Source organism: Triticum aestivum, chromosome 4B, assembly GCF_018294505.1.
Source record: "Triticum aestivum cultivar Chinese Spring chromosome 4B, IWGSC CS RefSeq v2.1, whole genome shotgun sequence".
In the NCBI taxonomy this organism is placed as follows: domain Eukaryota; kingdom Viridiplantae; phylum Streptophyta; class Magnoliopsida; order Poales; family Poaceae; genus Triticum; species Triticum aestivum.
This window is the reverse complement of record NC_057804.1, coordinates 569,490,111-569,501,112: the sequence shown is the minus strand read 5'-3', so window position 1 is coordinate 569,501,112 and position 11,002 is coordinate 569,490,111.

The following is an 11,002-nucleotide window of genomic DNA, read 5'->3' as shown; positions in this document are numbered from 1 at the left end:
GGTCGATTTCTCCAAGTGCAGTCCCACGTGTCAGTGAAGAGGCAAGCTGAAGCGCGTTCCGTTTGCGTGAGCCATGTGCAGGACCGAACGTGTGTGGGGTGCAATACGACTATGACAGGAGTGCTGTGAGTGTACCGCCTTTTTTCCTTTTAAACTAGGTGCTTCGCTCCCTCAAAAAAATTGTTGCTTCGCGCGATACATCGATACTACTACTAGTAATGCAGTAATCCCGACTAAAATAGCGCGGCCGGGTCTTTTCCCGCACGATATGCTGGGAGGTTGGCTTAGTTGGGTTTTTTAGGACGAGTAATGCTACACCTATGTAATCCCAGTTATGTAATTAACGTAATGGGAAATGTGTGAGCTATTGATTGTAGATTGGGGGGAGGGAGGGGCCCACCACCATGAAAATCAGGGGACGAGAGAGAGAGAGGAAATTTACGTTAACCCTTTCGTAGGTTCCCGTAGATGTAGAAATATGTGAAATGCGTGAATGTGTAGTGGACGTACTATTGGAGTGCCTAAGATAAATTGTGCATGTATAGACCCTATGTGTTTATTTTACTTCACATGTTAGATTTTTCTCGGTTCAATAAAAAGCAGAGCTGGTGATGATGGTGTGCCTATCATCCTGCAATATAGGCCATTCGATCTATATCTAATGGATAGGAAGGAAACTATGACAATTTACCCGCACTCTTCTCTGCATTTGCAGTTAAGGCTTTGCCTCGTTCATCCTTTTCTCCCACAAGATCTTGATCTTCCGTGCAACGCACTGGCATCTTGCTAGTACATCTACAATATACTATATTATTGTGAAACTTCATATACACCGGCCGAGATTAATGCTAACACGGCAGATTTTCATTACATTTCGAACTTTTATAGGACAGAAAAATAAAAGAAGCCCGACCCTAAACCTATTCTATGGCGGCGACCGACTTCCTCCATCTGCGATCTCTATGTATGGGGCCGGGGTTCAACACCCATGAAGTGAAGGTGCGGTCACCAGCGAGGAAGAGTAGAACACGGGATACAGACCGGCCAGTTGGCACACCATGCCCTGCCGCCTCCCATGCCCTACGCATCCTCGGAGGAGTCCCCGACCTCGGCGGTGCCGGACGTTGGATGGCGGCAAGTAGGACGCGTGGCTGATGGTGCTCCCGTCGTCGGTCGCCAGCGTGGCCACCGCTTGTGCGGTCGCGTCCACGTCCGGCTATGCCGCTATTGCGTCGCGAGAGGCAACTTGAGTGAGGGCGGCGACCTCGAGCTTCATCCACGAAGACAAGCTCTTCCGTAGAGCATTCGCACTTGCGGTCATGGCAGATGTGGTGCCAGGTAGGAGGACGATGCGCTATGGTGTGGAGGTTAGCTGGGCGTTGCCGCTTTAAGTAGCACATTCCGGTGAGGCCAAGCGTCCGGGTGCGCCATTAAGTCGTCAGAGTTGGTTCCTCGGGCACCGAGCCTCTTAACGACGACATGCAAACGGACGGCATGAATGCGGGCAGCTGGCGCCGGCTGGGAACGCACCGCGCAACGGTGCGAGGGACGAGGGTTTTGGTGTGCCAGGGTAGTCAGCTGCGGTCGTGGCAACGTTGGAGATGCCATTTGCTCACATGCGATCCCCACATGTCATTGCAAAAGCAAGACGACCCGGGATGGTCTCAGGTCCAGGGGATGCAGTTGGTCGCGCTACACCACTCCACAGACGTGGCGCGGCACCCCATGCATCCTCGACGAGCCGGGTGTTGGGGTGTGTTTGCATTGTGGCCAAAGTGCACCTTACCAAAATTTTGGTCATGACCCAAAGATTGGTCTTTGTTTGGATGGTTTCCATTTTTTGGCATGCCAATGAACTCTAGCCAACTCTAGTTCATTTTTCTTGCCAATGTCGGCCAAATCATGGGCAACCAATACCTCAACCAAAATTTTGGTCAAAGATTGGTATTTGTTTGGATGGTTGCCATTTTTTTGGCATGCCAATGAACTCTAGCCAACTCTAGTTCATTTTTCTTGCCAATGTCGGCCAAATCATGGGCAACCAATACCTGAACCAAAATTTTGGCTACCCAATGCTTTGATGGGGCAACCTTGGGCACAAACCAAACATACTGTTGGTCGTGCCACAGCACTAACGCCACCCTCGGCACGCTGAAACCGACCGTGTCTAGCGACGATATGAGGGTGTCGCTCATCGCGGTCGCCGTGTCCTGAGGTGGTGCTGGAGCTGCGCCCCGTTGTTGGCCCCAACGACCCACATGAACGGTTGTCGGTGGCGAGGAGGTCGTGGGCCAGCTCCTCCATTGGACTAGTCTGCGTTACGTCATCCCGATGGGTGTGCCCCACATGTCAGTTTCCCTGTTTTCCCGACCATATTCGAGCGTCAGTGCTCCGCGTTGCGCATTAGACCTTTCACTATGTAGGCCAAGCGAGACAAGTTATTGTTTATTTGAGCCGTTCAAGTATAATCATGTGGCGTTTGCTTATTTCTCATTCCTCTCCAACCCTCTTCTCCATCGATCATGTCACCCTCCAGTCGAGTCCATCCTCCCGCATGCCTCAATTGAACATTCCGCCGAGTATCATTCGCATGTACCCACCCTAGTCCAATTTCAATAGATCTCCGGACCCCAAGATGAAATCGAGAGGGAACGAGTGGGGGCACGTGATACCTAAGGTAGATTCAAAATTTTGAACCGGTGATCATAGCATCCGCAAATCATATATAAAGGGTATTCAATGTTCGTTTCGTTTTTGAACGTACAATATACTCCCTCCTATCCATTCTAGTTTACATATAGGTTTTATTTGTAGTCAAATTATCTCTACTTTGATCAAGAAGGTATCAACATTCAACAACGCCCAATCAATATTGTTAGATTCGTACGTACTCCTAGAATTGTACTCGAGATGGTTTCCAATTTGACTATTGATAAGATTAATAGTACATGAGATGTATAATGTGAAAATTATATCATTGGAAACTCCTTTCACATACGAATTTGACCGTATGCTTTGTGTAAGTTGCATGTCATATATTATTACTCTAACATTTGGTCAAAGTTAGCCTCGAAAAACGCATTAGGCCCTGTATAGTAAATAGAAGGAGGGAGTAGTAGTGGAAGTGGATCCTCTGACGTAGGTATCCCTACCTTACCCTCCCTTTCGGTCACTTACTGGCGGACCCCATGCTTGCTAGGCCCCGCATGTCAGTTACTCAATGGGTTCGGCCACGTCAGGGGATCCTCATCTGTAGTATACTCCCTCTGTTTTTATTTACTCCGCATAAAACGGAGGGAGTGGTAGTATAATAAATGACGCGGGCGGGGGATGGGGAGGGACGTCGGTTTGCTCTCAACTGCGGTCCCACAAGCGAGCGAAAACGCAAGACGAAGCGTGTTCCATTCGGTGAGCGACATGGAGGGTCAAGCGTGTCGGGCTGCAACGCGAATGCGACAAGTGCGATGTACACTCAAAACCAATTGACCGGTCATCACCGGAACCACTATTCACACCAGAACCTTCGCCGCTCGGCCTAGGCCAGCCACTGCCCTAAAACCACACCAAATCTCCAGCCCATTCCCCCACCTTTTGATCCCCTAGCCCGCATCAAGCATCCCCTAGTTCGCCGGAAAGCCATGGTTCGCCGCAAGATCACTTACTACAAGATGCTGACGCCGGAGCGCCGCGCAGAAATCGCGGTGGCGGTCGGCGCCATAGACCTCCGTTCCCAAGCTCGCTTTGCGGCGGGACAATCCCCGGGTTCTCTGGAGCCAAGCTACGAGGAGGAGGAAGCCGATCCAATGTTCATGGCGGAGGTCGCAGCGCAGAAGGCCCCCGATGGGTATGAGACGATGGACGTCGAATTCATGCCGGCGTCCGAGTCCCCCATGGTGCAGGCAGACCAGCGGTTCAACATGGCGATACTAAAGGAGGACTGGGAGGTAGAAGCTCAACTCGACATGGAGCGCGCGGATGCCGCTGCCATCAAGGCTCTCCTGCAGGTAGAACCGGATGTCGTGGATGTGAACCGGGCGACGGAGGCTCAACTTGAGGCGGAGCACGCGGATGCCGCTGCCATCGAGGTCCTCCTGCAGGCGGAACCGGACGTCTTGGACTTGAACCGAGCGGCAGAGGCTCGACTCGACGTAGAGCGTGCGGATGCCGCTCTCATCGACGCCCTCCTGCAGGCGGAACCAGACGTCCTGGACTTGAACCGGGCGGTGGAGGCTCGACTCGACGCGGAGCGTGCGGGTGCCGCTTGAAAGCACAAGTGCTCCCTGGGTGATTTTGGTAATTAATGTCAACATATCTCTTGTTGTCCTAACACTTTTACCTAGTATGTTTCAGATAAGTTCAACAATGAAGTGGCATGGACTAGAGGATGTGGAACCCCTTTGAATGCTAAGGACAAAGGATTGGCTCAAGCTTCAAGAACAAGACTCTACATTTTCTATTTTAGTGATCCAAGATCACATTGAGTCTATAGGAAAAGCCAATACTGTCAAGAGGGGATGAGGTGTTGCTTAATGACTTGCTTGCTCAAAGTGCTTAGTGATATGCTCCAAAGCCCTCAACTACCTTCTCACATACACATATGACCTAAACCAAAAAGTCCAACTCGGCCCCACCGATTCTTTCTATTCGGCGCCACCGAGTTTAGATGTCATAGCCACTGCCACAAACCCTAGGCAAATTGGTCTCACCGATAGGGATCTCGGTCGCACCGACATGGGATTGTAATCTCTCTGTATGTCCATTACCAAAATCGGTCTCACCGAGTTTGTGTAACCGGTCCTACCGAGATTGCAATGCAAACTCTCTGGTTCTCTTTCGTAACATTTCGGTCTCACCGAAATGAGCGAACCGGTCCCACCGAGTTTACCTGACCAACTCTCTGGTTAGCTTATTACCAAAATCGTTCCCACCGAGTTTGTGTAATCGGTCTCTCCGAGATTACGTTATGCCCTAACCCTAACCATATCGGTCCTATCGAGTTGCATGTCGGTCCCACCGAAAATCCTAACGGTCACATTATTTGCTAAATCGTTCTGACCGAGTTTGACGATTCGGTCCCACCGAGATTGGCAAGTTGTGTGTAATGGTTAGATTTTTGTGTGGAGGCTATATATACCCCTCCACCTCCTCTTCATTCGTGGAGAGAGCCATCAGAACGAACCTACACTTCCAACTTACATTTTCTGAGAGAGAACCACCTACTCATGTGTTGAGACCAAGATATTCCATTCCTACCATATGAATCTTGATCTCTAGCCTTCCCCAAGTTGCTTTCCACTCAAATCTTCTTTCCACCAAATCCAAATCTTGTGAGAGAGAGTTGAGTGTTGGGGAGACTATCATTTGAAGCACAAGAGCTAGGAGTTCATCATCAACACACCATTTGTTACTTCTTGGAGAGTGGTGTCTCCTAGATTGGCTGGGTGTCACTTGGGAGCCTCCGACAAGATTGTGGAGTTGAACCAAGGAGTTTGTAAGGGCAAGGAGATCGCCTACTTCATGAAGATCTACCGCTAGTGAGGCAAGTCCTTCATGGGCGACGGCCATGGTGGGATAGACAAGGTTGCTTCTTCGTGGACCCTTCTTGGGTGGAGCCCTCCGTGGACTCGCGCAGCCATTACCCTTCTTGGGTTGAAGTCTCCATCAACGTGGATGTACGATAGCACCACCTATCGGAACCACGACAAAAACATCCGTGTCTCCAATTGCGTTTGAATTCTCCAATCCCATCCCTTTACATTCTTGCAAGTTGCATGCTTTACTTTCCGTTGCTCATATACTCTTTGCATGCTTTCTTGAGATGTATTGTGATTGTCAAACTTGTGCCAAAACTGTCAGATTTCGGGTTCCTGCAGACCCTCAAGGTTCGAACTCTGGGGTGCGCGGAGATCACACCTCCCACCTACTCACGTTTCGTTGCCTCGTAAGGATCTAAACTACACGAAGAACAGCACAAGGGACTCGAGGTTCATACTAGTTCGGGCCACCATTGTGGTGTAATACCCTACTCTAGTTTGTGGTGTGGTAGATCGCCTCAGGGGCTGGTGATGAACAATACAAAGGAAGAATTGCCTCGCGAGGGGAGAAGTTCTTGTGGAGGTGATGCCTCTTGGGAAGGATTGAATCCGGATCCCTTACACTGTGGTGGCTAGTCCTATTTATAGAGCGAGGCCTTGGTCCTCTTCCCAAATATTGAGCGGGAAGGGCGCCAAGAATTGGCCATTTTGAAGGGGAACATCTAGTACACTTATCCTGGCTAAAGTCGGTCCTCGCCTGCCAAACCTTCTGACGGTGACGCTGGCTTGGGCTCCACGATGACCTCCATCCTGCCATTTTGCTGGTCTTGGTCTTGTTGCACCGAAATGGTTGCCTTTGCTTGATACCCTTGCATGCGCTTTTCCCCTTTGCCCCAAAGAGGAAACAAGGACTCTGCGCAGGCCGGCGCCCGCCTGGCTTCGGTCGTCATGGCTTATGTCATGGGCACCTCGTGAGGTACCCTACCTTGATCTCTCCACCTCCTCACGAGCCATCCTGACAAGGTTGTGCCTGAGGAAGCTTCTCGTCCCCCCCTCCCCCCGCGAGGCTTGGCCCCTCGCGAGGGTCTTGAGCACGTGTTGATGAAGATGGGTCATACTGGGCCACTCCTTGAGCCACGCCGCGGGCCGCAGGCAGGCAAGTCTGGGTACCCCCGTTCCCAGAACGCCAATAGTAGCCCCCGGGCCCAAGGCGCGCCTGGACTTGGCTTAGTAGAGAAGCGAAGGGGCAAGTGCAAAGCGCCGCGGGCCCCAACAGCCTACGGCCTTAGGTGCCGAGTGGCGGTTGATTGGACGCGGGCGTCCCTGTTTCCCCACGACGCCTCGGTAACTGCATGACTTGACAAGTCCCTGCATGCAAAACGGGTCATGATTACCTATGATCGTGGAGGCCGGCGGTTGGCCTCCCCCAGCTATATGTATGGAATGGCGCAAGCCCTTCCAGTCCATCCCTTCCTGCTACTCCCCTTCTTCTTCTTGGCCGCTCGCCATCCCCATGGCCCCGCCGAAGAGGTTCTTGATCGCGGAGAAAGGAATGGCTCGCCAGGAAGGGTCCGGCTCTCCTCCGGCCAAGCGTAGCTGGGGCCGCCCTCGTAAGCACCCTACGGCCCCCACTGCAGCCTCCCGTGGACGTGGAAGCAGCCCTCTGCGCGGCGGTGGGCGCTCGGCTGCCAACGAGAGGTACACTGGGGCTGCGCGACCCGTGCCTCGGTGAAGCGGGAGGCGGAATCCAGCTGAGCTCCGGAGGCAGTACGAGCCCTTGCCGAGAGTTGATGTCGGGCAAGTCGTGCCCATTTTGCTTTTCTTTCTTTCCTGCGCAAAAAGAATGTAGTCTGGTGCCCCACGGGGGCGTGTTGAACGTTGCTGTTTAATTGGCGCGCTTGTCGGATTTAGGGTTCTAGAAGACCCTTGAGGTTCAAACACTAGGGTGCGCGCGGAGGTTTCGCCTTCTACCTACCTGTTCCTCACCGAATCGCAGGGATCTAAACTATCAGAAGAACAGCACAAGAGACACAGGGTTTATACTAGTTCAGGCCACCATTGTGGTGTAATACCCTACTCCAGTGTGTGGTGTGGTGGATTGCCTCTTGGGCTAATGATGAACAATACAAGGAAGAACAGCCTCGCGAGGGTCTGTTCTTGCGGTGGTGTTGTCCCTTTTAAGGGGTTGATTCTCGATGCCTCGATACTATGGTGGCTAGTCCTATTTATAGGCAAAGGCCCTGGGTCTCTTCCCAAATATTGCGCGGGAAGGGCACCAACAATTGGCCATTTTGAAGGGGAACATCTGGTACACTTATCCTGACTAAAGTCGGTCCTCGCCTGTCAAAGGCTCTGGTGGTGATGCCGGCTTGGGCTCCACGGTGACCTCCATCCTGCCATTGGACTGGTTTTGGTCTTGTTGCATAGAAATGGATGCCTTTGCTTGATGCTCTCGCTTGCGCTTGCTCCCCTTGCACCAAAGAGGAAAGAAGGACACTGCGCGGGCTGGCGCCCGGCTGGCGCCCTTGGTCGTCATGGCTTGCGTCATGGGCACCTTGCGAGGTACCCCGCCTTGAACTCTCCGCATCCTCGCAAGCCAGCCTGATGAGGCCGTGCCTGAGGAAGCTCCTTGTCATCTGCCCCACGAGGCTTGGCCCCCTCGCGAGGGTCTTGAGCTTGTGTTGATGAAGATGGGCCGTGCTGGGCCCCCTTTGAGCCACGCCGCAGGCCGCAGGCAGGCAAGTCTGGGGACCCCCGTCCCCAGAACACCGACAGTAGCCCTCGGGCTCAAGGCGCACCCAGACTTGGCCGAGCAGAGAGGCGAAAGGGCAAGTGTGAAGCGTTGCGGGCCCTAACAACCTGCGGCCTCGGACGCCGCGTGGCGGTTGATTGGACGTGGGCGGCTCCGCAACCGCGCGACTCGAGAAGGAGCGACATCTGCCCTTTGCCTTCTTTGCTCTCTCCAGTTGCTGCTCAGATCCCCTTTCTTGCGCCTCTCCTTCCTGCCTTCGGAATCTCCAGATCTACTCCACCCGCGTGCCCTAGCCAGACATGGCGCCTCGCCAGGCCCCGGCCGGAGCTTGGTATTCGTCCGCCTTGGACTCGCCGAGCGTGTCGGAGGCGAGCCTTGCCCGGGTGCGCCAGATGGCGGCGGCGCAGGGCGTCGACGGGGCGAAGGTGTTCAAGGCCGGCTCTACCCTCCCTGAGGGCCAAGGGAGCACTTTCTATCCGCTCTTTATGAGTGCCATTGTCGCCGGTCTGGTGCCTCCCTTCTCCGGGTTCTTCTTTTCTGTCCTCCGCCATTATAACTTTCAAGCTCTGCACCTCCACCCTAACTCTGTCCTTCTTCTGGCGATCTTCGCCTACTACTGCGAGGCTCAGGTGGGGGTGAAGCCCTCAGTGGCCTTGCTGCGCCACTACTTCTCCCTCCGGACCTCTCGTGGTTCCGTCTCTGCGTGCGCGAGCTTCGTCGCGTATGGCAGCTCCATCGCCATTTCGAACGCCGGGAAGAGGATTGAGGGCTTCAGGAGCAAGTGGGTCTTGGTAGATGCTGGGTGCGTCCACCCTCGGCTGGTCTTGCCCACGGGGCACCCCTCGAGCTCTGACGACTGGTCTCGAGTGGAGCTTGTGGACCCCCGCGCAAGGCTGGTGTTGGAGAAGATGGACGCGGATCTAAGGCCGGCCAGCATGGCGGCGGCGAAGCTGACTGGCGCCTCGCTGCTGAGGGAGTTCCTGGAGCATCAGCTGGCTCCGCTTCGTCAGTACTCGCTTCCGATGTGGAGGCCCCAGCCGAGCCCCGCGGTCTTGGCCGATGAGGATCTGGCTGCGGTCCTCCAGTCTTTGGTCGAGGGTGACGTGTCAAGGTTGGAGGGCACTCTGACGCCCCTGTTCCTCTGTGAGGACTGGGAGTAGGTTGTGGGGTCCATGCCCGTCTTCAACGGGGACGGGGACGGGCCTGCGGAGGTTCCCGAGGATCTGGTGGACGTGTCCTCCGGCGACTCCAGCGAAGAGAGGGAGGAAGGGGAGCGGAAAAAGGGGGCTGACTCTGAGGTAGAGTCAAGGGCCCCACCTCTTCGGTGCAAGTCCCGCGCTCTCCGCCTCTCTCTGAGTGATGGCGACGAGGGTGATGACGAGCAGGGCGGCGGGAGCCTGCCCTCGGTTCCCAAGAAGGACCGGACTGGGCTGATCCCCCGTGGGTCCGCCCCAGCCCCACGGCGATCCGCAGGAGCTCCACCTGCACCTGCGCTCCTTGAGGCTGATCCTTGCAGCCGGCTCTCGGGCTTCAAGTACGGCCGGAGGCTGCTCGAGCCCGCGGGTGATGACCTGTAAGTGCTTGACCCCTGTCTTGTTTCTTGTTTCGTCGCTGAGGCTTGACGTTCGTGTCTCCCAGCTAGGCTGGCGCCCACGGCAAAGAAGCCAAAGGGGCCCCTTGAGGTTCCGTCAGCGGCAGCGCCTCTGCTCGCAAAAGAAGATGATCGTGACGCACGGGCCTCTCCTGCCCGGGCGTCCTTGCGAGGCCTGGCCAAGCCGGCTAGGGCAAGCTCGGCCCCCACGGCCCAAGTGACTCCCGAGGCACCCTCGCCTGACGCCGCCACCACAGCCGCTGGGGCACAGCAGGCTCTGCCTCAGGATACCGTGGTCACGCTGCCGTCTTCTCCTCCTACTCTGCCGACTGCTGCTTCCCCGACTCCTCCTACTGTTCTGGATCATGCTGCTGCCGAACTGGACCGTCTGCGACGGGATCTTCTGAGTGCCGACCCTCGTTTGGTGGCCGGGCACTTGGAGCTAGCCTCTGGCTAGATTCGCTCCGATGCTTCGATTTGGGCGGCGCTGGTCCAGGCCTCGACGGCCTGCGACAAGGAGAAGCAGGCCGTCCTTGGGGCGAAGGCTGCCCGTGACGCTGCCTTGGGGGAGGCGGCTAATGCCCGAGGTCGTTGCGAGGCGCTGGAGAGCGAGCTGAAGGGCCTGCAGGACCGGCTTGCTGAGGAGACCCGCCTTCGCCAAGAGCGGGTGGACGGCATGAAGGCTCGCGAGTCGGCTGTCAAGGACCGGGACGCCAAACTCAAGAAGCTCCGTGACCGCCTAGGCGCGCTGGAGCAAGAGCTGGAGGCGAGGAAGGTTGAGTCGGACGGCAAGGCATGGGTTCTTGCCGAGGATCGCATGGCCTTTGCGGAGATGGAGGAGAAGGCCCGCACTTCACTGAAGACGCTTTATGAGAGCGGCCTGGAGAGCCCGCTGGCCGGCGAGGAGGACGGCCCCACCAAGCTGTTCCCTTCCTGGTTCGTGCTCTTGAAGATGTCGCCCTTGGCATTGGCCCTACGGTCGAGGCCGAGGCACGCGTCTTGTCTTCTGCGGCACTGACGCGGGTCTTCACCCACATCTATCTTCGTGACCCCAATGTCGACCTCGACAGCCTGCTGGAGCCGGCGAGCGGCGAGCATGCCGCTGCCGCTACTGAGGCCGTGAAG